Source organism: Arachis hypogaea, chromosome 1 (assembly GCF_003086295.3).
Source record: "Arachis hypogaea cultivar Tifrunner chromosome 1, arahy.Tifrunner.gnm2.J5K5, whole genome shotgun sequence".
Lineage (NCBI taxonomy): Eukaryota > Viridiplantae > Streptophyta > Magnoliopsida > Fabales > Fabaceae > Arachis > Arachis hypogaea.
The window spans coordinates 48,215,813-48,239,106 of NC_092036.1; positions in this window are offsets into that span (position 1 = coordinate 48,215,813).

Below are 23,294 nucleotides of genomic sequence, written 5' to 3' on the forward strand. Positions count from 1 at the left end.
AAACTCACCGGCAAGTGTACCGGGTCGCATCAAGTAATAATAACTCACATGAATGAGGTCGATCCCACAGGGATTGAAGGATTGAGCAATTTTTGTTTAGTGGTTGATTTAGTCAAGCGAATCACATATTGGTTGAGTGATTTGTAGCAGACAGAAGGTAAATTGCAGGAAATGTAAAGGGAGAGGGATGATTTGCAGAAATTAAAGAGAATTGAAAGTAAAGGTACTGAATCTTAAAGAATAAGAAATTAAATGACTGAAGCTTAAAGTGCAAGAAATGTAAATTGTGGTAACTTAAAGTGCAAGAAATATAAATTTCTTGAATGAAAAAGGGATTGAGGGACTGGGAATTCAAAATTTAAGTAAGAGAAGTAAATTGCAGCAATTAACAAAGCAAAAGGTGAACTAAAATTAACTAGAGCTCAAACAGAAAATGAAAATTTGATTGCAGCAGTGGTTCAGTAGAAGAACCAAAAAGAAAATCAGATCTCAGGACTCCAGAGACTAGATAGCAAGTCTAGATCTCAATTGCCTTCCTAGATCCAAGTTCACAAGCAATTTAAGAGAAATTAAAGATTGCAGCAGTAAAGGAATGGAATTTAACTCAATTATGCAGTAGGAAAATCAAATAGATCTTAAATGGAGATTGAGACAGAAATTCCTCAATTCTTCACACTCAAGACTCAAACAAAACCCAGTAAAGAAAACAAAAAGATCAGAGGAAGAAGAAGTGAATTCTCTCCTCCAATTCTCAAGCTAATTGCAGTTCGAAAATAAAAATTGAAGATCAGAAGTTCTAAAGCAGAAAAATGGAAAGTGAGCTCTCAAGTTGACTAAGGATGAAAATTAAAAATGAAAATAAGCTCTCTTCTAATTCTAACTAACACCTATTTATACACTTTCTATTTTGGATATAAGAATTTTGAGTGGGCTTGAAAGATGGGTGAAGAATTGAATTAAATTAGATTTTTAAGTGAATTTCAGCCTATGTTTCTCCCAGGAGGCTGCTCTACTCTTGCGGAGAGCAGAGCAGTGACGCTTTGTGTGGGGATCCATGTTGCGCCAAGGCTTGGAGAGGCATCAGGAGATTGCCCTGCTCTTGTGGATAGCGGAGCAGTGGCTTGTGTGGGTCTTGCGCGCTCCATGTCCGTGCTGGCCGAGTCAATGTGCGCGCTCAAATCCCCCTAGCCGTGCCATGATGCGCGTGTGTGTGCCATGCACCAAGGAGTGTTGCTCTGCTCTCCTTGTGGGTAGCGCAATGAGGCTTCCAAGGGGTCCTTGGTTCGAAACTTGGTGGAGGGAATTGTTGCCTTTTTTTTTTGGTTTCCTTGGCACCAAAGTAGCGCCTAGTTCCTTGCTTCCTCAAGGTGTTGTGTTCGATCCTTGGTGGTTGAAAACAAGCCATTTTCTTTCATTTGAGCGCTACTTCCTTCCCTTCATGTGCTTGGGTTCGAAACCCATGGGTGGCACTTGGAGAACAATTTCCTTTCATTTATTTTGGTGAGAGCCCGATAATGCTCTCCAAGGAGGGCAGAGCAATGTTTTTGCTCTTCCTTGTCTCTTGGCTTAGAATTGTGCTCCGCTCTCAAGGTGGGCAGGGCAGTGAAGCCTTGCATGCTTGGTTCCTTGTTGTGCTCCCTTGGAGAGCATTGTGCTCTTGTAGAGAGCAGTGTGGCGTCCCTTCTTCATTTTGCCACATTATTTTCTTCCTTGGGCCACACTTCTTAAGCCACACTTTCTTCTTTTCTTCTTTTCTTCACCTACAAATAATCAAAACAACCAATCAAAGTATCACCAAATTCACAAAGTTTATAAATCAATTAAAAATCAATTAAATTTAGCTTAAACCTCATGATTTAGTATCAATTAAAGGGTGGTTGTTTGATTCAAATAAAACATGCAATTCCACTCTAAATTGCTTACTTATATTGCAAGAAAGTGCATAAAAACTAGTGAAACAAGTGAAATTAGCTTGAAAAATGGGTATATGATGACTTGTCATCAATCCCCACCTACCTCACCATTCAAATTCAAACCATTCCCTTCCCAAACCCACCCATTCACACACCTCCATCTCCTTCACTTCTCCTTCTACTCCCTTCTTTCTTTTTTTGCTTGAGGGAGAGCAATATTCTAAGTTTGGTGTGGTAAAAGCATAGCCTTTTTTTGTTTTTGCATAACCATTGATGGCACCTAAGGCCAGAGAAACCTCAAGAAAGAGGAAAGGGAAGGCAATTGCTTCCACCTCTGAGTCATGGGAGATGGAAAGATTCATCTCAAGGGTCCATAGCTCAGTAGTAGAGTATTTGACTGCACATCAAGAGAGCCCACTGATGGACCTCAACAAGAGCATGAGGAATTCTCTCATCAAGAAATCCCTGAGATACCTCAGGGGATACATTTTCCTCCATACGATTATTGGGAGCAACTAAGGATAGGAGCACCAAAATCACTAAGGATCAAGCAACAGAGGCAAGGAAGGGACATAGAGGAGCTCAAGAGCACCTTTGGTTCTTCAAGAGGAAGACGCTACCCTCACTAAGGTGGACTCATTCCTTAATCTCCTTGCTCTTATTTTTCTATTTTTCGATTTTATGCTATATGTTTGTCTATATTTTGAGTATTTACTACATGATCATTAGTATTTAGTAACTATGTCTTAAGGCTATGAATAATTCCATGAATCCTTCACCTTTCTTAAATGAAAAATGTTTTTAATACAAAAGAACAAGAAGTACATGAGTTTCGAATTCATCCTTGAAATTAGTTTAATTATATTGATGTGGTGGCAATACTTTTTGTTTTCTGAATGAATGCTTGAACAGTGCATATTTTTGATCTTGTTGTTTATGAATGTTAAAATTGTTGGCTCTTGAAAGAATGAGGAACAAAGAGAAATGTTATTGATAATCTGAAAAATCATGAAATTGATTCTTGAAGCAAGAAAAAGCAGTGAAAAAAATGGCAAAGAAAAAAAAGAGAGAAAAAGCAAGCAGAAAAAGCCAATAGCCCTTAAAACCAAAAGGCAAGGGTAAAGAGGATCCAAAGCTTTGATCATCAATGGATAAGAGGGCCCAAGGAAATAAATCCAGGCCTAAGCGGCCAAATCAAGCTGTCCCTAACCATGTGCTTGTGGCATGCAGGTCCAAGTAAAAAGCTTGAGACTGAGTGGTTAAAGTCGTGATCCAAAGCAAAAAGAGTGTGCTTAAGAGATCTGGACACCTCTAACTGGGGACTTTAGCAAAGCTGAGTCACAATCTGAAAAGGTTCACCCAGTCATGTGTCTGTGGCATTTATGTATCCGGTGGTAATACTGGAAAATAAAGTGCTTATGGCCACGGCCAAGACTCATAAAAGTAGCTGTGTTCAAGAATCAACATACTTAACTAGGAGAATCAATAACACTATCTGAACTCTGAGTTCCTATGGATGCCAATCATTCTAAACTTCAAAGGATAAAGTGAGATGCCAAAACTGTTCAGAAGCAAAAAGCTACAAGTCCCGCTCATCTAGCTAGAACTAATATTCACTGATATTTTGGGATTTATAGTATATTCTCTTCTTTTTATCCTATTTGATTTTCAGTTGCTTGGGTACAAGCAACAATTTAAGTTTGGTGTTGTGATGAGCGGATAATTTATACGCTTTTTGGCATTGTTTTTAGGTAGTTTTTAGTAGGATCTAGCTACTTTTAGGGTTGTTTTCATTAGTTTTTATTCAAAATTTACATTTCTGGACTTTACTATGAGTTTGTGTATTTTTCTGTAATTTCAGGTATTTTTTGGCTAAAATTGAGGGACCTGAGCAAAAATCTTATTCAGGCTGAAAAAGGACTGCTGATGCTGTTGGATTCTGACCTCCTTGCAGTCGAAATGGATTTTCTGGAGTTACAGAACTCCAAATGGCGCGCTCTCAACTGCGTTAGAAATGAGACATCTAGGGATTTCCAGCAATATATAATAGTTCATACTTTAATCGAGTTTAGATGACGCAAAATGGCGTTCAACGCCAGTTCCATGCTGTATTCTGGAGTAAAACGCCAAAAACACGTTACAACTTGGAGTTTAACCCCAAGAGAAGCCTCTGCACGTGTAAAGCTTAAGCTCATCCCAAGAACACACCAAAGTGGGCCCCGGAAGTGGATTTCTGCACTTAGACTTATTTCTGTAAACCCTAGTAACTAGTTTAGTATAAAAAGAACTTTTTACTATTGTATTCGAAGACTTTTGATGGATCTTTAATCAATGTATGTGATTTTAGACCTTCATGGGGGCTGGCCATTCGGCCATGCCTAGACCATCACTTATTTATTTTCAACGGTGGAGTTTCTACACACCATAGATTAAGGTGTGGAGCTCTGCTGTACCTTGAGTATTAATGCAATTACTATTATTCTTCTATTCAACTCAGCTTATTCTTATTCTAAGATATCCGCTGCACTTCAACATGATGAATGTGATGATTCGTGACACTCATCATCATTCTCATCTATGAACGCGTACCTGACAACCACTCCCGTTCTACCTTAGATCGAGCGCGTATCTCTTAGCCTTCATTCCGCAAGATCGGAGTCTTCGTGGTATAAGCTAGAATTATTGGCAACCATTCCTAAGATCCGGAAAGTCTAAACCTTGTCTGTGGTATTCTGAGTAGGATCTGAGATGGGATGACTGTGACGAGCTTTAAACTCGCGAGTGTTAGGCGTAGTGACAAATGCAAAAGAATCACTGGATTCTGTTCCGACATGATCGAGAATCGACAGATGATTAGCCGTGCTGTGACAGAGCATTTGGACATTTTTACTGAGAGGACGGGAGGTAACCATTGACAACGGTGAAACCTAACAAACAGCTTGCCATGGAAGGGAGTAAGAATGATTGGATGGAAGCAGTAGAAAAGCAGAGATTCAGAAGGAACACAGTATCTCCATGCGCTTATCTGAAATTCCCACCAATGAATTACATAAGTATCTATATCTCTATTTTATGCTTTATTTATCTTTATATTCAAAAACCATTATAACCATTTGAATCCGCCTAACTGAGATTTACAAGATGACCATAGCTTGCTTCATACCAACAATCTCCGTGGGATCGACCCTTACTCACGTAAGGTATTACTTGGACGACCCAGTGCACTTGCTGGTTAGTTGTGCGAAGTTGTGACAAAGTGTGATTCACGTTTGAGAGCACCAAGTTTTTGGCACCATTGTTGATGATCACAATTTTGTGCACCAGAGTGGCAGAAACAACAAATAGAGCAGCAACAAGACACTACTCCCAGTTCACCCAAGCCATCAATCAAGTAACTGAAAGGCAAGAGCGTCAAGATAAACGCCATCAAGAAGTCAACCAACGCAGTTAGCTCAGATGAAAGCATTCAACGAGTTCAACGTGCTTAATGAAGGACGGCAACTACACAGGGAAGAATTCAACATAAACACTCAGGCCAAGTTGACTTATGTGGCTGGACATATGCATAATTTGCACTCTGCCATCCCAAGGAATGATACAATTCACAAAGACCTAACAGAACAAGAGGAGGGAAAGGTGAAACAATAGAAGGAAGCATTGAAGAAGAAGATGGAAGATGCTGGCTTCTGGAAAAAATTGATCGGGAAGCGCACAGGAAATGGGGATTCGAGCAATCAAGAAGGATCCAAAGACAAAGGAAACAAATGGACATGAGCATCCCCAGAAGTAAAAGGTGGTGGAGTTCCTTCTTCATTCTATCTTTTTCAAGTTTAAATAAGGAAAATCATGTATGAAATAGAACATGCTTCCATAGTAGCTTAGGAATTTTCAATTCTATCTTTAAGATTTCATTGCTTAGGTCTATGTGTGCTGGTCTGAGTTCTCGGCTTTCATTTTCACCCTACTAAAATGTATGCTTCTCCTTTAAGCTAAATAAAAGAAAATGCTATGAAAAACTAGAGTGGGGTTCATCTTGTGAAGCAAGTTCTCAATGTTTGTGGTGTGGTAATTGATTAGCCAAGTTGGTTCACCAACAAGGTATACAGGCAACTAAATGTTCTGAATCATATGCTTGAAGCACATTCTATGAGACTAGCTAAATAACAAGATCCTAATAAGAAAAAGGAAAAGAACAGTGAGAGTTTGAAAAAAAGAAAGAAAAAGAATAAGAAATAAGGCTAGGCACCAAGGGTTTGAATCTTGAGGCATGTGTCTGCGGTGTTCGTGTGCAAAGGATCTGCTCGGATGAATAAGTTCTCAGGAGTGCTTTATCACTTGGTAACTTGGGTTAACTAACCCGAGATTATCAGCTAAAAATCCACTATCAAGAGCAACCTTGCTACAAAACACTTAGTAACCCAAAGAGGTGCTGGACACCAAGGCCTCAAGAAAAGAAAATAACAAACCATATGCCTGTGGTGTGCATGTATGGGGGAGAGAGACTTGAGGGAGTAGGTCCTTAGGGGTGTCTCAACACCTAGCACCTTTAACCAACTGGTTCGGGAGTGTTGGCTGAAAGCTTATCTTAAAGAGTCGCCCCCTCACAAAACACTTAGCCTAAAAGAATGCAATAAACCCTGAAAGGAAAGGGGGGATCAATGAATAAGGATCTCATAGGATGCAATCGAGTGAGTATTCAAGAGCATGATAAGGACCTGAAAACCAGTAAAGGAATGAACCTAAGTTGCTATGCATGAAACCCCATAAACCAAGAACTTGACTTCTATAATAAGGACTTGTTTCTCTTGGTCTTTCATTCATCATTCTTATGCTTAAGTACTTGCTTAGGGACAAGCAAGCTCTATGTTTGGTGTTGTAATGCCAGGGCATCTTGGCCAGTTTCACTGACCTTTTCTTTATTGTTTTAGGGTAATTTCATACATTTTATTAGTAAATAAGCACGTTTTGGGTAAAATACACTTACATCTTGATTCAAGCAAACATTGTGAACTTTACATGATTTCATGAGAATTATGCATGAATTGAAAGATAAAATGGATGATGCATGATCTCATGACTTGGAACAGAGCTTTGATGCACCCTGTTTGTTTGATTTCAGGACAAAGAAAGCAAAGAAGAGCCACGTTAGCCGCCACGTTAGTCTCACTAACGTGACCACTAACGTGGAATGGGAGCAAGCTTGCAGCGTTAGTGAAAAAGTTATCATCAATAACGCCTTCGAAAGCCATCATAACCCACGTTAGTTGCCACGTTAGTTACATTAACGTGGAAACTAACGTGGAAGGAAAGGGAAGCTCCAACATTAGTGGTAAAGGCAAACACCACTAACATTCCAAAGGGCCATACATAGCCACGTTAAGAGTCACGTTAATCCAATTAACGTGAACTCTAACGTGGAATAAGAAGAGATAGCCCAACGTTAGTGACACTTACCTTTGTCACTAACGTTGGAGATGTCAAGAACACCCACGTTAGTGGTCACGTTAATCCCATTAACATAAAGCACTAACATGGGAAGAAGAGGCGTTTTGAACCGTTAGTGACAAAGGTAAGTGTCACTAACTCCCTCGAGCTTTGGCATGCCCACGTTAAGGGCCACGTTAGTTACACTAATGTGGATCATTAACGTGGGAAAGAGGGACAAAGAGCAGCGTTATTGGTAAAAGTGAGTGCCAATAACGTTTGCGAAGGGCTAAGAGGCTACGTTAGTGGTCCCGTTACTACCACTAACGTTGAAGTTAACGTGGATCAATTGGTTTGAAACGTTAGTGACAAAGTTATTGTCACTAACGCTTTCGAACCCAAGTTTACACCGAACATTAATGCCACTAACGTCCTAACTAACGTCCTACCATGCCTGACTCACATTCTTTCTGCAAGCAAAGCTGAGCCCACTGAAGACTGTAACTGTTTCAACTAAAGATCAAGGGCCCATATCCAAGACTTGAAGAGCTAACTAGAAGATCAGAAGAGTAGTATATATAGGAAGTAGTTTTGAACTAAAAAAAAGGCTTGGCATTATTGGGAACTACATTCTGTATATTTACTTTTCCTGCAAATTCGAGTTTACTTTCAAAATGCACTCTTCTCTATCATCTTCTATTTTCAGAGCTATGAACAACTAAACCTCTTTTTATTGGGTTAGGGAGCTCTGTTGTAATTTGATGGATCAATTATAGTTTTCATTCTTCTTCCTCTTTCTTTTCTCTTGATTTACTAGAAAGCTTTCGATCTTAAATCAATTGATTAGTTGTCTTGGAAAAGAAACTCTCCATAATTGGATCTCCTCCGAGCCTTGAAAAAGGAATGAGAAGATCATGCTAGAATTGCTTTCTCATGTTGGACCAAATTGGAGTTTGGATGGATATAGTGAGATATAATCCTACTAACACTTTGATTTGGAAATACATGTGGTATAATCAATGACCATACTTCATCTCTCCCCATGAGCAATTAAAACAAGGAATTGGGCAATTGTTCAAGCTTAGAGAGATTGGGTTGCCAAGGAGTTGGGATCCAATCACTTAAGATTGCCAAGGAGATCAATGAATGCATTGATTGAGGAAGAGATGAGAATGAACTTGATCCACAGAATGCAACATCTTCTAAGCCCAATGAATCCCCCATTTCTGATCTTACCCATTCTCTTTACCTTCTGCCATTTATTTTTATATTCATCTCCCCAAATCCCCATTTAAGATTCTGCAATTTACATTCTGCCATTTATTTCCAGTATTTACATTTTCTGTCATTTGCTTTCCCGCCATTTAATTTTCTGCAATTATCAACTCAATTTCTGCTTAGCTCAACTAGAACATTCCTCCAATTAAAGTTGCTTGACCAATCAATCCCTGTGGGATTCGACCTCACTCTATTGTGAGTGTTTACTTGACGACAATTCGGTATACTTGCCGAAGGAAAATTTGTTGAGAGATAAGTTTTTGTGCATCAAATCTCACAGGAATTGATTGGTCGAGCAACTTTAATTAGAGGAGTGTTCTAGTCAAGCTAAGCCAAATTGAGTGAGAATTGCGGAAAATTAAAGGCGGGAAAGATAAATGACATGGAATATAAATTTACAGAATCTTAAATGGGGGATTGGGGATATGAGCATGAAAGTAAATAACAGAAATTAAAGAGAATGGGTAAGATCAGAGATGGGAAATTCATTGGGCTTAGGAGATGTTGCATTCTCCGGATCAAGTTCATCTTCATCTCTTCCTCAATCAATGCATTCAATGATCTCCTTGGCAATCTTAGGTGATTGGATCCCAATTCCTTGACAATCCAATCTCTCTAAGCTTGAACAATTTCCCAATTCCTTGATTTAATTGCTCATGAGAAGAGATGAAGTTTGGTTACTAATTATACCACACACCTTCATAAATCAAAGTATTGGTAGGATTACATGTCACGATATCCATCCAACCCCCAACCTAATCCAATGTGAGAAAGCATTTCTAGCATGATCTCCTTATTCCTCTTCCAAGGCTCAGAGGAAATCCAATTATGGAGAGTTTCTTTTTCAAGATAACTAACCAATTGGTTGAAGACCGAAAGCTTTCTGGCAAAATCAAGAGAAAAGAAAGAGGAGGAAGAATGAAAACTATAATTGATCCATCAAATTACAATAGAGCTCCCTAACCCAATGAAAGGGGTTTAGTTATTCATAGCTCTGGGAATGGAACGCGTAAAAGAAAAGTGCATTGTAAAGTAACTAGAAATTGCAGAGTAAATATACAGAGTGTAGCTCCCAATAATGCCAACCTCCTTTCTAGTTCAAAACTACTCCTATATATACTACTCTTCTAATCTTCTAGTTAGCTCTCCAAGTCTTGGATCTGGGCCTTTGACCTTTAGTTGAAGCAGTTACAGTCCGCAGTGGGCTCAGCTTTGCTTACAGCAAGAGGGTGAGTCATGCATGGTATGCAGTTAGTCAGGACGTTAGTGGTGTTAACGTTAAGCGTGAATTCTGGTTCGAAGATGTTAGTGACACTGACTTTGTCACTAACATCCCAACCTACTTGAGACACGTTACCTCCAACGTTAGTGGCACTAACGTGACCACTAACATAGCCTTTCCATCCTTCACTAGCGTTATTGGCGCTAACTTTGCCAATAATGCTACCTTCTTGCCCTTTCTCCCACGTTAATGGTCCACGTTAGTGTAAGTAACATGACCATTAACGTAGGCATGCCATGACACGAAGGCGTTAGTGACACTAACTTTGTCACTAACGCTACAAAACTCTTTCTCTTCCACGTTAGTGCTCACGTTAATTGCATTAACGTGGCCACTAAAGTGGGTGTACTTCGCCATCTCCAACGTTAGTGACAAAGTTAGTGTCACTAACGTTGGCATCTTCATCCCTTGCTCCACGTTATCCTTCACGTTAGTGGCATTAACGTGGCCACTAACGCAGGTAATATTGGCCTGGTCCAACGTTAGTGACAAAGTTATTGTCACTAACGTTGGCGTCTCTTTTTGATCCACATTAGAGTTCACGTTAATTACATTAACGTGGCCCTTAATGTGGTGATGTGTGGCCTTTTGCAACGTTAGTGGTGATAACTTTACCACTAACATTGCAAGCTTGCTCCCTTTCCACGTTAGTGATACTAACGTGGCTACTAACGTTATCTTTCCATGATTCCTTTGTCCTGAAATCAAATAAACAAGGTGCATCAAAGCTTTGTTCCAAGTTATGAGATCTTGCATTATATAAAATTGGTATTCAATTCATGAATTATTCTCATGAAATCATGTAAAGTTCACAATGTTTGCTTGAATCAAGATGTAAGTGTACATTCACCCAAAACTTTCTTATTTCCTAATAAAATACATGAAACTACCTAAAAATAGTAAAGAAAAGGCTAGTAAAACTGGCCAAGATGCCCTGGCATCAGTCACCCCACCTTAAAACCGTGACCATAGCCTTATCTATGGTCACGGTTTTCACTGTGGCCATAGCTTATCTATGGTCATCCTTCCTTAAAACTGTGGCAAAGCCTTATCTATGGTCACAATTTTTCGCCGTGACCATTGCCTTATCTATGGTTACTATTTTCACCGTGGTCGTAGCTTATCTATGGTCACCCTATTTTTAAATGGTGACCATAGCCTATTTTGTTTTTTGAAATTTAATTTTTTTTAAAAGCATAATCACATCCCAAAATGATGATAATCACAAAATAAATCTAAGAATGAAAAATTCAATAAATCTAAATCATAAAAATTTCATTAAAAACTAGATATCCATTACAACACTAATCAAAATAAGGTGTAATTTATCCATTACATGTAATATCGGATAAAGTCTCTTATCAAAAAGTAAAGAACATTCGAAGTTGTTATAAATGGTGCCGCAGCAACTAGTCAACTCCTATTGTCTTTACCAGTACGAAAAAGTTATCCTGTACACAACAAAGCCATAACAAATTTCAAGAGAAGGTAAAGAACATTTGAGAGTAGGAAATAAAATAATCAATTAACAAATACTAATCCTAAAAGAGACGAAAAGAAAAAGATAAAAGAAAAAAGTATTCCCTACATAGTTATCTCCATCAAGATACAAGAACTTAGAATCCAATTGCATGAAAGTAATTAAATTATCCCAACAAAAAATGAAAAAGAAAGTCTGCATGAAGACTTCAATTTTTCTTCTCTTCTTAGTTGTACTTCAAATAATTAACACTAAGACAACTAAATTCCATATAGCCATCCTTGTTGTTTAATATGATTTCAATAAAATATAATAATCCGATGATGATAACTTTATGTTGAGCTATATATTAATTATTCAATTTAATTCTAAAAGAATGCAACATTAATTTTTACCTATTTTTGACACTCATAAATTACTAAGAATAACTTAGAGCAATTTCAGTTATACATAAAAACTGAATAAAAGAAAGGAACGGACAGCATTAGTGCTGCACTGCTACAATTTCACAAAAGACCTAAATTAAAACTAATTAAACTAATAACAACAAAAATAGGAGTTTTCTTGGACATTTCAACTTTCATATAAGAACCCATTTCTTAGAAAAAGCCTTGATGCCAACAATATATGTAACAAAACAAACAAACAAAATTTGGATAAGAAAGAAACATTAAACAAATCGCATCAACATTCAATTTTTTCGTTAATTAATAGGTAACTGATAAACCACTATTTTATTGTTTATATTGTGTTTAATTTTGTGTGGTTTTATCATGATCCTTACCCACTTATTCATTAATTTAGCATGCATTTATATTTCCTTCCTGAAATGATTACATGATTGAAAACTGCTTCCTAGAGACTTTTAATTATGCATTTTAATTCTCCTTTATTCCATTCGATGCCGTAATCTGTGTTAAGTGTTTCAGGCTTTATAGGGCATGAATGAGTTGGAGATTGGAAAGGAAGCTAGCAAAAATGGAAGGAACACGAGAAATTGAAGAGATAACCAGCGAGAAGTGACGCGGCCGCATGGCAGGGAAAAACGCGAATGACACGTCCGCATGGATGACGCGATCGCGTGACGAGCGTGATCTGCATAATCTGCAGAATTCGCTGGGGGCCATTTTGGACCCTATTTTGACCCAGTTTTCGGCCCAGAACAGCAGACTAGAACCAGAGAATATGCAGAAACCACAAGGAAAATTCATTCTACACAGTTTTTATTTTAGATCTAGTTTTTACTCCTCCTCTAGGTTTTTTCTCTCTAGACATTCATAGTTCTTAGGATTTTATTTTTCTACCACTTTTTGCATTGGGATACTGAGAAGAGTTATTACCTCATCAAGACTTCGTCATTCTAGTTCGTTTTCTTTACTTGGCTTTACTCTTCCATGTCCTTTGCTTTGCTTAATTTTACCATTGGAATATTTTTGGGATTATTTAATACAAGGATTATTTTTATTTTTAATTGATTATTTTGATTTTTTATTTACAATGTCTTTCTTCAATTCCCTTTCTTATGTTATGAATTTTACATTCACAATGAGTGAGTAGTTCCCTAATGTGATGGGGAGTTGATTGAAAGGAACCCCTTGAGTTGGAAGACTTAAAAGAAAGATTGTAATTGGGTTTATTGTTGGGTTTCCCTCTAGTCACTAACACCAATCCCTTTTAATTAAGCGGGTTGCAACTTGTGAACAGACATAGCATTCCAACTTGTTTGACTTTCCCTTACCTAGTAAGAGATAACTAAACAGGATAACCTTTAATTATCAATTAATCTAGAGAGTAATTCGACAATACTGGGACTTCCAACTAATCAACTCCCAGTCAAGGCTTTTATTTACATTATTCAAATTCTCCAATTTTATTTCCTGTTTACTCAACTCAAACCTTTTTAAAAACATCTGATTAATAAAATAGCACACTTTTCTGCAACTCGTTGGGAGACGACCTGGGATTCATACTCCTAGTATTTTAATTTTAAATTCCTATGACACCTTTCTAAATTGATAAGTGGATTTCTGGTGAGTTAAGAACTATACTTGCAACGTATATATCTTAATAATTTTTAATTCACCAATTTCCGCACCATCAGTAACATCATGCATATATCAGACCCTGGAATCTTAATTGATGGATACCATTTAACTAAAAAGCAATGTGAGCAAGCATCATAATGCCTTACAACAACACAATTAGGCGAAAAAAAGAAACAGAATATTCATCATTTACATCATAAATTAACTTGTGTTAGTAGATATTATTACATAAGCATAAGCAGTCTAAGTAATACAAACATTCGAACATAGTCTTTCTAACTCTTACCTATTTGTACGGACTCAGATTCACAAGGTCAAAACCATAAATCCCAGATCTCTGAAATCCCTTAACATGAGTCACCCCTTTTATACAAAGAGACCAAACCCAAAAAGCTCAGATCTTTGACTATGGGTAACACACAAAACAAAGAATCCAAATCTACCTAGTTTTCAAAAAAAGTAAACTTTTTATATCAAAAACAGCGAATGCTTTCTGGGTATGGCAAATGTGAGTGTAAATCTGCACTTTAAGTGCTGGTGGATGAGAATTGAGAAGAAGAGTAACAGTTTTAACAACAAATACACACATATGATAATAGAAACTTGAATAAGCAAAAATAGTTTTAATAGTTTCAATTCGATTAAAATAAAATATTGTTTTACCAAATCAACAGAATTCTTAATAATCAACATATTTTATAGCCATATAATTTTAGTCATTTTAAATTATTTATAAACCCTCAAAAATTATTGTTTCAGTTAAGAAATCAATTTTAGGAAATCAGTTTAGAAATCCAGGCTCAATCTATTTTTGGTTCATCAAACCTCACTCTCCATAATTCACTAACCTTCTTCTCAACAACAATCAGAACAGCAAGATTCTCAACCCATTCAATTTAGTGACAAAATTTATTGATAATATAACCAAAGTTTACAACAAGCACTCATTCTCAATATTCAAAAAATAGTTGCAATTAAACCATCATTACAATAATTCCAGACCGTGCACAAGCCTAAATCAATTCAACACTCAACAGAATATTATCCGGTCAAATTAAATTAACATATCCAGTAACCAATAATTCTCAAACAAGTTTGCAACAATATCCAAATAAATCTCAATTCCACAACTAAATCAAGAAGTCAGCGTAACCAGGAATTCGAGTAATTAATCACTTTCGAACAATTAAATCATTATTCACAAATCACAACCTCAAGTCAAAATCAGTCTCAAAACCACACCAATCACTTTTTTTACAACCTCAAACAAAGCTAATTCCGCCAATTAATCACACATAACAACAAAACCAAGTTGATTTCTATCAAATAATCACAAAACATTCACAAATTATTTGCAGTTAATTTTAAAATAAATCCCTACCTTAATTAATCGAAACTCGAAGAAGTCTATAACTGCGATAAATTCCTTTTTTCCTTATCTCGCAGCAGTAGTAACCTCACACAGAACCAGCAACAGCTACAACAGTCTCAAAACAGCATCGACACCAATACTAGTTGTAACAGAAATTTAGAAGTAAAGTGGCAGAACTAAAATAAGAATATATCAGACTATGATTAGAACAAGAACATGGCAGAGGAACAGGTTTGAAGTATAATAAGGATGAGAGGGTTACAGTTTCAAAAATGGAGGAATCGGAACCAGAATAGCAACTCCGGTGTTCTTTTCCAGCATCAAGGGCAACGTTTAGTTCACCACCATCAGCGGCACATAGCTCGACAGCGGACTCCACCCGCGGTCACGGTGGCAGCAGCGGCAATAACGGCAACGACAACGGCGCCTCTAGCTCGCGGTTCCTTCTCTCCTTTCGTGAGCTTCCTTGGCGGCGGTAGAAGCTCGGGCCACGGCGGCGCGACGTGGATCTAACGGCTATGATGTGTGGCTCATGATGATGGCGGCGATGGCTCCACGACACCGGAACAGCGATGGGAATGGGTAACTCGACGGCAGTAAGGAGGCACGGCAGCTGGGTGACAACGTTGCTTCTTCTTCTCTCTCGAATCTCTATCACTCTTTCGGCCTTCCTCTCTCGTGCACGGCTCCACTGGGAAGACGACGGCGGCATCAAGACGCGGTGGTGGTACGACAGCAGTTCCCCCTGCTATCTTCTCTCTTCCCCATCGCAGCCTCACTCTAGGATCTCTCTCTCCCTTTTTATTTCTTGCTTCTGATTTCTGTTGCTGTGTGTTTGCATGTTAAAAGAAAGGGGAAGCGGTGTGGCGGGGGTAAATGGCGGTGGAGATTAGGGTTTTGTGTGTGTTTTGGAATTAGGGTTAGGATTGAGGCAGTTGAGATAATTATAATAAAATTTAAGGGTGGTAGAGTAAATTAAAAATTAATTTTAATCCAACACTAATATTTATAAAAGTATTTTATTAATTATTAATTTATAAATTTATTTTTAAATAAATACTTTAATTCAATAACTAGAAATAATTAAACTAATTTCCTATAAATCATAAAATAAAATTCTAAAATCTAATTATTCAAATTAAAGCAAATAAAATTCTCATTATTTTTCAATCACTAAAATTTTAAATTACTAATAAAAAGGTTTTCAATTAATATAAAAATCTCTAAAAATATATTATGGAATAAATAAAATAAATCATAAATAGTTTAGTTTTCAAAATCTGGGGTCTTACACTATATGTGCTTTGAACTTTGAGTGTCTCCCAACACCGCATCACCATCTCAAACTGAAATTAACTATGACGGAGCTTCCAATCATGGCGACACAGCTTCCAACGACGGCGGCAGATCTGCCTGCGGTGGCTGTGCCGCTGCGGTGCTGCGTGGCTGTGGGGTTGCAGGGAGGTGCAGCGGCTACGGGGACAGATGCGGGGACTGCGTGGATGCAGTGGCGGCAGAGACTGCCATGGTTGTGGGGGGCGGGGCTGCAGTGCTGGGTGGATGGAGGCTAGGTTTAGTTCATTTATGCTGTGTAGTTTCAGAGAGGAGAGGATCGTGCTGCTGGGTGATTGTGGGTGGTGCTACGTTGGTTTCCTTAGCTTCTTTAGTTTTAGGGTTTTGACGTTTCTTTGTTTTTTTTTAAGCATAAAACTTAATAATTATTAAGTTTTAAATCATTTTTTAATTTAAATTTAATAATATTCAACTTAATTTTTTATATATAAAATTAGATTTAAAATTTTAATATTTTAAAGTAAATCACATAAAAATTTTATTAAATTTTAATTATTAAAATTTTTAAATTTTAAATATATAAAATATTTAAAATTATAAAAAAATATATAAAAATCTTAATTAATTTAAATTCAAATGATTAAAACTGTGACTATAGATCCTTTTAGATTAACTCTCAAAACCGTTATCATAGACCATTTTAGATCACCCCTCACAACCATGACCATAGACCCTTTTAGGTCACCCTTTCAAAAAAACCATAACCATGGACCCTTTTAGGTCACTCCCCAAAACCGTGACCATAGATACCTTTAGGTCACCCCCACAATCGTGACTATGGACCCTTTTAGGTCACCTTTTCAAAAAACCGTGACCATAGACTTTTTTAGGTCACCCCCCAAAACCGTGACCATAGATCCCTTAGGTCACCCCCCCAAAACTGTGACCATAGACCCCTTTAGATCACCCTCCAAAACCGTGACCATAGATTCCTTTAGTCACTTCCAAAACTATGAACATAGACCATTTTAGGTCACCCTTTTGAAAAGTCGTGACCATACACCCTTTTTGGTCAATGTAAAAAACCGTGACCATAGACCCCTTTAGGTTATCCCAAAAAACCATGACCATCGACTCTTTTAGGTCACCCACCAAAACCGTGACCATAGACCCTTTTTGGTCATTGTAAAAAACTGCGACCATAGACACCTTTAGGTCACCCCCAAAACCATGACCATAGACCCTTTTAGGCCACCCCCAAAACCGTGACCAAAGACCCTTTTAGGTCACCCTTTTTTGAAAAACCGTGACCATAGACCTTTTTTGGTCATTGTAAAAAACTGTGACCATAAACCCCTTTAGGTCACCCCTCAAAATCGTGACTATAGACCCTTTTAGGCCACCATTTTTTAAAAAAACCGTGACCATAGATACCCTTTCCAAAAAAACCATGACCATAGCTTTTTTTTTTGTCACGCTGAGAAACCTTGACCATAGAAGGTCTATAATCACTTTTTTTACCGTGACCAAAAACATCGTAGCCATAGACCCAAAATATTATAGTGGGTCTAACTGTTTCATTATGAATTATTCACTTCCAAACTTCAATTCATGGTTTTATACTTGTTTCTCATCTTATTTTGAATCCAGCTCACTTGGGTCTTAGTCTCTTATTCTTGTTTTGCAACAACTTATCATTGACTCTATATGGAAATAAACTAATTTAATTGATGTAGTGAAAACTTAACAAGAGACATTTTTTTTCTAAAAATGAAAACTAGAAATCCAAGGACTCATAGAAAGACTCTAGAACTAACAGCAGGCATATCAAATCAAAAAGAGCATTAAGTAGTAAACTCGGAGAGTAGATTTTTAACATGAAACTCAACAACCTTTGCTCATTATGGTGTAGCTTCAATGCACATGTTCCTGCTCCTTTATCCTTCTTCTTGGACATATCCTGGATGCTCCTTCTTGTGCTAGGGTGTACTTTAGCTTCCAAAAGCTTAGCTTCCTAGATGGCATTCATTTTGTGTGTCTATGGGACATGAAACTTAAGTTCTTTGCATCTAGTGATAGGCTCATGATGGTGGCCACACCAAACTTAGATTTTTAGCTTACTCTTAAAATTTAATCAAATTGTTGTAAGTCCAAAGATTAAGTGGGTTGGTGGCCACACCAAACTTAATTCCTCAACCATCTTCTCAACCCAATTAACATCATCACATAATGTAACATGAAAGATTGTACTTCCAGCAACTAGAAAAACGTTTGGAGTTCAAATCAAAGAAACTATCATCAAAACAACTAACAACTAAAACCAATCAACCAAAGTGACTTAAACATAAGCTACTTTAGAAAGCTTGAAATTGAAAGGATATGAGTGTTGGGGTGCCTCCCAACTAGTGCTTCTTTAACGTCACTATCTTGACGATTCTTCCTTCTTCAGCTGAGGTTGTAGTTCACCCTTTGCTCCTTTAGTGAGTCTCCCAAGTAGTGCTTAAGTTTGTGGCCATTGACAGTGAAAGTCCTCTGAGTCTTTTCATTCATAAGCTCCACATGACCATAAGGGGAGGCCTTGACTATGGTGAAGGGTCCAAACCATCTTGATTTTAACTTCCCTGGGAAAAACTTAAGCCTTGAATTGTACAACAACACCTTTTGTCCTTCTACAAACTCTCTTTTTTCCAGCTTTTGATCGTGCCATTTCTTTGTTTTCTCCTTGTAAATCTTGGCACTTTCATAGGCTTGAGTTTGGAATTCTTCTAGCTCATTTAGTTGTAACAATCTTCTTTCTCCAACAGCTTGATTATCAAGGTTCAACATCTTTAGAGCCCAGAATGCTCTATGTTCAAGCTCCACTGGTAGATGACAAGCCTTTCCAAACACCAATTGGTATGGAGACATGCCAATAGGCGTCTTAAAGGCTGTTCTATAAACCCACAATGCATCATCTAGCTTCTTGGACCAATCCTTTCTTGAGTTTTCAACAGTCTTCTCAAGGATTCTCTTGAGCTCTCTAGTTGAAATTTCAGCTTGACCATTGGTTTGTGGATGGTATGAGTGGCTACCTTGTGCTTGACACCATATTTGAAGAGGAGTGTCTCAAGTTATTTGTTACAAAAATGAGTTCTCCCATCACTTATAAGAGCTCTTGAAACCCCAAACCTACTGAATATATTCTTCCTCAAGAAATTAATTACCACTTTGTTATCATTTGTTGGAGTAGCTTTGGCCTCTACTCATTTGGACACATAGCCCACAGCCACCAATATGTAATTATTTAAGTATGAGGGTGGGAAAGGTCCCATGAAATCAATCCCCCATACATCAAACAATTCCAATTCTATGATGAATCTTTGTGGCATTTCATTCTTCTTGGGTAGGTTGCCAGCTCTTTAACACTCATTGCACCTTGTCACAAGCTCTTTTGTATCTTTGAATATTGTAGGCCAAAAGAGTCCACACTATAGCACCTTGTGTCCAGTCCTTTCTCCACTAAAATGTCTTCCATATGTGGATTCATGGTAGTGCCAAAGGACCTCTTGTCCTTCCTCATGAGAGATGCATCTCCTTAAAATTCCATCAGCACACCTCTTGAAGAGGTAAGACTCATCCCAAATGTAGTGCTTGGCATCATTGATGAGTTTCCTTTTCAAGTGCTTGTTGATGTTGGAAGGTAATTCTCCAATGGCTTTGAAATTAGCTGTATCTGCATACTAGGGAGCTTCTTGGATCATCATCAACTGTTCATCCGGAAGGCTCTCATTCACTGCAGGGTCATGTGCTTCATTATCCTCATGTGGGATCCTTGACAGGTGGTCAGCCACTTTGTTATCTGCTTCACTTCTATCCTTAATTTCAATGTTAAATTCTTAGAGCAGAAAGATCCAACTTATCAATCTAGGCTTGGACTCTTGTTTGGTCAGTAAATATTTAAGAGCTGCATGGTCAGTGATGAGAGGATAATTTATACGCTTTTTGGCATTATTTTTAGGTAGTTTTTAGTAGGATCTAGCTACTTTTTAGTATATTTTTATTAATTTTTAAGAAAAATTCACATTTCTGGACTTTACTATGAGTTTGTGTGTTTTTCTGTGATTTCAGGTATTTTCTGGCTAAAATTGAGGGACCTGAGCAAAAATCTGATTTAGAGGCTGAAAAAGGACTGCTGATGTTGTTGGATTCTGACCTCCCTGCACTCGAAATATAGTTTCTGGAGCTAAAAAACTCCAAATGGCGCGCTCTCAATTGCGTTGGAAAGTAGACATCCAGGGATTTCCAGCAATATATAATAGTCCATACTTTGTCTGAGTTTGAATGATGCAAACTGGCGTTCAAACGCCAACTTCCTGCCCTATTCTGGTGTTAAACGCCAGAAACAGAATAAAAGCTGGAGTTAAACGCCCAAACTGGCATAAAAGTTGACGTTTAACTCCAAGAAAAGTCTATACACATGAAAGCTTCAATGCTTAGCCCAAGCAAACACCAAGGGGGCCCGAAAGTGGATTTTTGCATTATTTACTTATCTCTGTAAACCTTAGCTGCTAGTTTTAGTTTAAATATTACTTTTTCTCATTGTGTTAGATGTCTTGGTTATTCTGGTTCCCCCCTTTGGGGTCGAAGCCAATGAACACCATTACCACTTATGTATTTTCAACGGTGGAGTTTCTACACACCATAGATTAAGGTGTAGAGCTCTGCTGTTCCTCGAGTATTAATGCAAAGTACTATTGTTCTTCTATTCAATTCAAGCTTATTCTTATTCTAAGATATTCACTCGCACTTCAACCTGATGAATGTGATGATCCGTGACACTCATCACCATTCTCAATTTATGAATGCATACCTGACAACCACTTCTGTTCTATCTGCAATCGCTTGAGTGTGTATCTCTTGGGTTTCTAATCAATGATTCACATCGACTCCCCTCTGACAATGGGGCATCTGATATGAGATTAGAATCTTTGTGGTATAGGCTTGAATCAATTGGCAGCATTCCTGAGATCCGGAAAGTCTAAACCTTGTCTGTGGTATTCCGAGTAGGATCTAGGAAGGGATGACTATGACGAGCTTCAAACTCCCGACTGTGGGGCGTAGTGACAGACACAAAAGGATCATTGGATCTTATTTTGACACGATCGAGAACTAACAACTGATTAGCTATGCGGTAGCTGTGCCTGGTATTTTTCATCCGAGACGAGAAATCCGACAATTGATTAGCCATACAGAAACCGTAGAGGACCATTTTCACTGAGAGGACGGGAGGTAGCCATTGACAACGGTAATCCCTAACATACAGCTTTCCATGGAAAGGAGTATAAATGATTAAATGAAGACATTAGGAAAGCGAGATTCAGAAGGAATAACGCATCTCCATATGCTTATTTGAAATTCCCACCAATGAATTACATAAGTATCTCTATCTTTATTTTATGTTTATTTATCTTTTAATTATCAAAACTCCATAACCATTTGAATCTGCCTGACTGAGATTTACAAGATGACCATAGCTTGCTTCAAGCCGACAATCTCCGTGGTATCGACCCTTACTCACGTAAGGTATTACTTGGACGACCCAGTGCACTTGCTGGTCAGTTGTGCGAAGTTGTGAAGAGACGTGTGAATCATGGTATTGTGCACCAAGTTATTGGAGCTATGCCTGGTGATAACAATTTCGTGCATTAGTCAGTAAACACAATGACTTTAGAACCAATAAGATATGATCTAAACTTATCAAATGCAAAGACTATAGCAAGAAGTTCCTTCTCTGTGGTGGTGTAGTTCCTTTGATTCTCGTTAAGAACTTTACTAGCATAATAGATGACATGCACTAGCTTGTCTCTCCTTTGTCCTAGAACAGCACCAATAGCAATGTCTGATGCATCACACATCAATTCAAAAGGCAAATCCCAGCTAGGTGGTGCTATAATAGGTGCAGAGGAGAGCCTACTTTTAAGCTCATCAAAAACCTTCATGCATTCTCTATCAAAGATAAATGGTACATTAGAGACTAGCAAGTTACTTAAAGGTTTGGCAATCTTTGAAAAATCTCTAATAAACCTTCTATAGAACCTAGCATGTCCTAGGAAACTTCTAACTGCTTTGACATTGAAAGGTGGGGGTAATTTTTCAATGACTTCCACCTTAGCTCTGTCCACCTCTATGCCTCTTTTAGAGATTTTGTGGCCAAGAACCACCCCTTCAGTGACCATAAAATGGCACTTTTCCCAGTTCAAAACTAGGTTAGTTTCTTGGCATCTCCTTAGCACCAAGGCAAGGTGGTGCAAGCACTTAGAATATGAATCACCAAATACAAAAAAGTCATCCATAAACACTTTAATAAACTTTTTAATCATGTCAGAAAATATGGAGAGCATGCACCTTTGGAATGTGGCAGATGCATTGCACAAACCAAAGGGCATGCGTCTATATGTAAAAACACCATAAGGGCAAGTGAAATAAGTCTTCTCTTGGTCTTTAGGGTCTACTAAAATCTGGTTGTAGCCTGAGTATCCATCCAAGAAACAATAGTACTAATGTCTAGCAAGCCTCTCTAACATTTGATCCATGAAGGGTAAAGGAAAGTGATCCTTCTTTGTGGCTTCATTAATCTTTCTATAATCTATCCACATGCACCATCCGATCACTGTTCTTGTTGGTATCAACTCATTTCTCTCATTTGGCAAAACTGTGATTCCTCCCTTCTTTGGAACTACTGGTACTAGGCTCACCCAAGGGCTATCTGAGATTGGATAGATCACCCCTACTTGCCATAACTTCATCACCTCTTTTTGGACTACTTCATTCATTGTTGGGTTCAATCTTCTTTGTGGCTGTCTTGAGGGCTTAGCACCTTCTTCAAGAAGGATTTTGTGCATGCACATTGAAGGACTAATCCCTTTTAAATCTGAAAGTGTCCATGCTATGTCATCCTTGTGTTGTCTCAGCACATTGATAAGCTCTTCTTCTTGTTCCTTACTCAAGCTTGAATTAATGATCACTGGATATGTGCCATTATCTCCCAAGTTAGCATACTTCAAGCTTGGTGGCAGGGTTTTCAACTCCAACTTTGGTGCTTCCATTTCCTTCTTGCTTGCCTTGTCTATTATGATTGAACTTTCTGTGATTTCTCGTGGTAGTTCACCACCTGAAGTTTGTGGGTCTTGCTCCATAATTTCTTCACAGTGTTCCTCTTCTAGGACTC